Below are 6,884 nucleotides of genomic sequence, written 5' to 3' on the forward strand. Positions count from 1 at the left end.
ACACACACACACACACACACATTAAATCTTAGATTTAAGGATAGAGATGCCTACCAATAAGGTAAAAACTCGGAATTACAAACATTCTGTTCTATGTAAGAATAGTTCACTGAAGTCAGTGGGATTAATTATTGAGTAAAGGTGTTTGCCACCAAGCCTGAAGTCTTAAATTCAACCCCCAGAGTCCACATGATGGAAGGAGAGAACAGATTCTTGCAAAATGTCCTCTGACCTCCACATTTACATTGTGCTACGTGCATGCATAAGTGTACACATACACACACACATACAAATACACACACATGTAAAACTCAAATTAACAAAATTAAAGTTAATAAACTCGTTCATTTACTGTTTTTTAACATCAGCCTTGAGATGTTTCCTAAGAAAACACTTCATCTCTGTAGGCAGTTTCTCTTTATTGTTTGTATGCAATTTCTTGATTTTGGCAGCAGGAAAGGTAAATTAGAGCTCAGGGCAAAGAGAGTCTTCTTTGAATGTTCAATTCACTTTCCTTGTCTCTCAATCCTGCCTCAGAAGGCTAAGGCTGCAGGTGGGCAGGGCTAGGTGGTTGGGAATGTTGAGTACTCTGTATTCTGTCCTGTAAGCCTAGGAACTCAGAGAAATAGCTGGGCCAGACTGAATAATAATGGCCCAGGTATGATCATATGTCTGAATGCTTGTTCTCCAGTTGATAGAACTGTTTGGGAAGGATTAAGTAGTATGGCCTTTGTTGGAAGAGGTGTGTGGACCTTAAAGTTTCAAAAGTCCAAGTTATTCCCAGTTAGTGTGTTCTCTGTCTCTCTGTCTCTGTCTCTGTCTGTCTCTGTCTCTTTCCCTCCACCTCCCCTCCCTCTTTCTCCCCCTTTCCCTCTCCCCTTTATGGTTGTTGTGTCAACATCTAAGTTCTCAGTTAGTGCTCCAGCCCATGTTAACATGCCTGCCATCATGTTCCCCAACATGACCATGAGCCCTACTATCCTCTGAAACTGTGGGCCCCACACTAAATGCATCCTTTTATAAGTTGCCTTGGTTGTGATCTTCACAGCAATAGAAAAGTAACTAAGGCTTTGAGTCAGATGTTGCAGTGGCTAGAAGGTCACAGTGCAGAAGATGGACAAAAAGATCAAGAGCCAGGATTTTGGAAATGAGGACATAGAGGGGAAATTCACTTGATAAGAGCTCTGAAGACCACAGAGGTAGACATTGTTGGTTCCTGATGAGGAGAAGTTGGTAAAAAGAGGAAGAAGAGGACCAGGGAGAAGGCTGGCAGCATTTGGAGCTGTCAATGAGTAGTAGTTGGTTGCATTCCAAGAAAAAAACTCCTGGGCTAGAGAGGTACCTAAGTGGTTAAGAGCACTGACTGCTCTTTTAAAGGTCCTGAGTTCAATTCCCAGCAACCACATGGTGGCTCACAACCTATCTGTAATGGGATCTGATGCTCTCTTCTGGTGTGTCTGAATACACCTACGGTGTACTCATATACATAAGTTTTTTAATTAAAGAAACTTCTACTGTTTGGAAAAATGAGGCAGTCAATGGAAGTAGGGGACAAAAGAGACTAATGGGAGAGAAGATTATGATCAAAGCACATTATATGCATATATGAAAATGCCACAATGAAACAAAGAATGTCTAATATATGCTAATAAAAGCTTTTCTTTCTTTCTTTCTTTTTTAAGGAAAGAGACTTCAGAGGACAACCTGGTTTAGGATATTAGATTCATATATTTTGGTTTTTCCCACTAAACTGTAAACTCTTGGAGGGTCTGGGTGTTTGTTATATTAATGTCATCACCATCTATCTCAAGGGCTAGTGTTTTTCAGCTCATGGATTTATTAATTGAATCACAAAGATATAGGAGTTTTACAGGTAGGAACAGAGGATAGAGCACACATGCTTACAGAAGCCTAATAATTAGGATATAAAAAGGTCAATACTGGAAATTGTGGTGGATTCAGGGAGCACATAGGTATGGGATATCCTTTTCTTTACTGTGGCACCTTCCTTTATCTGCTCTCAAACTAGAACTTGGCCTCCACTATCCAAGGAAAGGGAAGTTTCAGCTAAATGTGAGAAACAGAGGAAGTTATTTCTTTGTTTTCTGTGTTTTTCTGTCCCCCTCCCATTCAGCAGGGCCCAGGTCTGAGGTGAGAAACAATAGCTCAGGAGCAATGCTCAGCAAATAACCACCTTCTCCCACACTCCCACTCTTGCCCAACCCCTCTCATAAACAACCAAGATTTCTTACACATTTCCTATAAATTGTAAAAAAAAATTCAATGAGTAGGGGTCAAGCAGCAAACTTTCTAGGTTGCTAGAAATATTCTGTATTTTGATAAGGTGTAGGGTATAAGGGTGTATTTATTTGTTAGAATTTAAACAACCCTGTCACTAAAATTCTGTTCAGGTTGCTGAGGGAGGTTAATGTGCCAACTTCATTTTCCATTGCTTCATTGAGCAAGCTTCCTGGGGAAACACTAGTCCCTGACTGGGTCTCCAAAGCTAGGAGAGAGGATGGTACTGAGAGTTCACACGGGTCCTGCAAGACAGTTGTGTAGAAATGAAGATATGATGATGCAAAAAGTAGGTCACAGGTGTCAGAGCCCCAGAGCTGGTGGGGATGAGGACCAGAGGAGATCACATCATAGCTCATAACCATGGATGCCTGCATCAAGGTTTAAATACAGGGCCAGAGATGTGCATAGCTAAGCAGTCACCTTCAAAGTATAGTCTAGCCCAGCATTCACTCTGATAAGTTGTCAGACCATGTGAGATCTCGTTCTTGGAAACAAAGTTTTTCCTTTGAGAAGAACCAAAACAAAAGTCTTGGGAAGAGGCACCTTTAATCCCAGCACTTGGGAGGCAGAGGCAGGCAAATCTCTGGGGTTGAGACCAGCCTGGTCTAGAAAAAGTTCCAGAACAGCCAGGACTACATGAGGAAACCCTCTCTCTTAAAACAAAAACCAAAACTAAAGAAAGTTTGTCCTCTGCCTGGTACCAGGCTTCAATCTCCTTCTCCCAGCATGAGATTCCAGAGGAAATTCCTATTTCTGGGGAACCATTGTTTCCATAGTCTGAGAGCCAAAGGGAGGGGCACAAATGTCTCTTTAAAACATCCCCATTCCTGTTGAGCTGGTTTACAAAATCCCTACTCCTACAAGGAATCTCTTCTACTCTCAAAGGGAAGTCATAACATTCATCCTGCTCCAGTGTAAGTTGCTGTAAAGAATCTAATAGACACATACATGAACACATTATGCAAAGTATGAGATACCATAGACCATCCAAACTCACTTTTTAGTACGTTTTTTTTTAATTGTGGTAAAATACCTATAATCTTAACATGAGTGTGCATGTTTTTTCTGTGTTTAATGATCCTTGTGTATGTGTGTGTGTGTGTACACAAATGCACATAGAGGCCTAGAGACTGCTAGACAGTGTGTGCAAGGGTACATAGAGACCAATAGACAGTGTGTGCAAGGGTACATAGAGACTGCTAGACAGTGTGTGCAAGGGTACATAGAGACCGATAGACAGTGTGTGCAAGGGTACATAGAGACCAATAGACAACCTGGTGTCATAGGTACTGTTGACCGTTTTTTCTGAAACAGGGTCTCTCAGCTCAGACCTTGCCAATTAGAGTAGGCTAGCAGGCTCCAGGGATCTTCAGGCTCCAGGGATCTTCCCACTTCTGCCGCCTCAGCTCTGGGATCAGAAGCCCATGCCACCACATCTAGTATTGTCACATGTGTTCTAGGATTCAAATGTGGTGGTCCTCATGCTTTGTGATAAAGCCCTAGCTTCTTTCAGTCATGTTAAAATGTAGAGTGGTACACCCATACACCAGAAATATTTTCATCTTCTGTCCATGAAACAACTCCCCATTGTCCCCTTCCTCCAGTCTGACATCAACCGTCCTTCTCCTATGTCCATGAATGTGGCTGCCCTTGGTTCCTCAGATGAGCAGACTCAGACAGAATCTGTCCTGCTGTGACTTCAAGGTTCATGTGTGCCACAGTGCTTTGCAGAATTTCACTTGTAAAGCTGGATAATTCTCGGCTGCTATTTTTTCTTTGTCCATTCACCCATCATGGGACAGTTGGGTTGCTTGCTTCCACCTTTGGTGTCTGTGAATAGTGATGCTTGGAGCACAATGTATAAATACTTACTCAAGACCCTGACTTTGACTATTTTGAATAAATACTAAAAGTTGAACTGCTGTATTATATAGTAATTATTATTGTTGTTTTTAAACATTTGGAAGGACTGTTTTCATAGTGACTTTACCTTTTCATACTCACACTAGTAGTTCACAAGGGCTCCTCACTAACACTTGTTATTTTCTGGTCTGCTTAAATAGCATCCAACCCAATGGGTGTCAGGTGATGTCTTATATGGTTATGACTTTCATTTCCCTAACAGTTAATGGCACAGAGAATCTTTTCGTGTGTTTTGTGACCATTTGTATATTCTTCTTTTGGCCTGTTCAAATCCTTGGTCTATTTTTAACTAGGCTGTTTATTTTGTAAAAGAAGCTGAAGAAGGAAAGGGCTCTATGAGTATGAGACATTATACTTGTACTAATCATTGCAAGCTTAAAAAAGATTGTTTTTGTTTGTTTTGTGTATGTGTTTGCCTGCATGCATTAATATGCACCATGGGCGTACAAGAGCCCTTTTAGGTCAAACAAGGGAGTTAGATGTCTTGGAATTAGAGTTACAGAAGGTTGTGAGCTGCCATGTGGGTGTTGAGAACTGAACCTGGGTCCTCTGGAAGAGCAGGAAGCATGGCTCTCACCTCTGAGCCATCTGGTTGTGTTTTCTTTCCACTCTTTGGCTGTCATCAACATGTCTGCTCTTGCCTTCTATATACTGCCTTAAAATGAGCATGGACAATGTCAATCAGCTTATATGTTAGACACTAAAAAGTGATGAGTAATCTATGGAATGTTTGCTCGATGGCCGTTAGAAATGTTAAAAAGTATGTCATGACAAGTGAACATCTTTACTAAAAAGGTCAGGTGGTCAAATATGCACCTAAACCACTGAAAATACAAGCTTTAAAGCCAGATCCACAGGCAGCAGGAAGAGAGGCTGGCAGAAACTTTTGAAACTTCAAAGCACCCCCTCACCCACCCACTCCCCCACCCCCTTCCCCCCACTCCCCCATCTCCTGACCCTCCACCCCCACCCCCCACTCCTCCACCACATGACATGTGACATACTCCTCCAATAAGGCCACACCTTCTAATCCTTCTAGTTCTTCTTAAACAGGTCACAAACTAGGGACTAAGCAAATATAAGCGCCTGCTGTGCCATTGTCATTCAAACAACTGCCCAAAGGTGAGCTCACCAGGATAACACCAATAAACTTGTCAAACTTGTTGGAGAAAAGGCCATGAAGTCTCAACCTTACACAAAGTGTGGGCAGCCTGAAATGGGAAAGGTGGTCTTCCCCAGGAACGAACACACAAATTGGTTGTCCATTGCCAAACAGTCCTGAAAACATATATACAGGTGTATATATTGAACAAGTTATATTTAAGAATATATATACATATATATGATAACAACTAGTTTTAAAAATAAAAAGGCAATGAACTTGAAAGAGAGCAAGGAGGGGTATATGGGAGAGTTTGGAGAGAGTAAAAGGAAGGAAGAAATGATGTCATCAATTTATAATCTCAAAAATAAAAAAGGGGGAAAATATAAGTACTTGTAAAGTTATACCATTAATATGTATACTTGTTTTGGCAAATAAAAATTTGAGAAATAATTCACAAACTAGAATTAGAGAACCTCACATACATATACTTACACACATATCCACAACAGAATCACCAAAGAAACATGTTAAAATATATCAGGAATGGTACTCACTGACTTCTCACTCTTCACAATTTGCAATTAGATGAAGTGGTTTTAGCTACGTACTCATTTCATGCTTCCTTTTTAAGCACAGTATGATTTTTTTTTTTTTTTTTTTGTGACACGTTATTAACAGGAGAAAAAAAACCAAGGAACAAATGCATTGGTATGGAATGCAAGCCATCACTGAGCAGTAATGGGGTCTCTGGGAGGGGCACAGAGTAACCTGTATTTGCCAGATGAATAACCAAGGGAAAAAAACAAAAGAGCAAGGAAAAGAAAAAAGAGATACAAGCATCTGAGGAGTGGTCATCAAATAACTTCTTTTAGCCTTTTGTTAGGAAAGGAAGACATACCTAAATGTTTTCCATTCTCATAAAAAGCAAAAATTATGACTGCAAACAATGTACACTTTCTCTCCAGTAATTTAGGAGGCCACTGTTCTGAAGACAGGCCTCATGGGGGAAAAAACAAAACAAAACAGAAAACCAACAACAAACACAAAAAGCAAGTTTTGATGCATATGTTCTTTCTAGAAGTCCTGGGATAGGGTCTGTAACTTTCCCATTCCAGGCCCAGGGGCCACCTGCACGCCTTGGCTCACACCCACTTCAGCAATGCATCTGTTGTCACAGCTCCTTCTCAGATTATGACCCTCTGCCTTCCTGTAATAGGGACCCTCGTGATTATATTGGTTCTGCCAGATGGTCCAGGATCATCTCTCCATCTGTAAATCCACCGAACCTGCAAAGTTCTTTATGCCATATAAAGTGTGTTGTATTTACAGGTTCTGAGCTTTAAGAGTGGGCCATCACTCAACTTACCACTGAAGGAAGCCAAGATGTTTGACTCTCCCATCCCCTCTTTGTGCGTTATAAACAACCTCACCGAGTCTTTCAACAGTCCTATGGAATACACGGCAGATTTCTTTTAAAGTGGAAGATGCCTGGCTATGGTGCATTTCGAGATTCTTCTGCCCGGTGTCAAAGAGCTGGGCTCAAGCCCGGTGCCTG

Source organism: Micromys minutus (genome assembly GCF_963924665.1).
Source record: "Micromys minutus genome assembly, chromosome: 1".
NCBI lineage: Eukaryota > Metazoa > Chordata > Mammalia > Rodentia > Muridae > Micromys > Micromys minutus.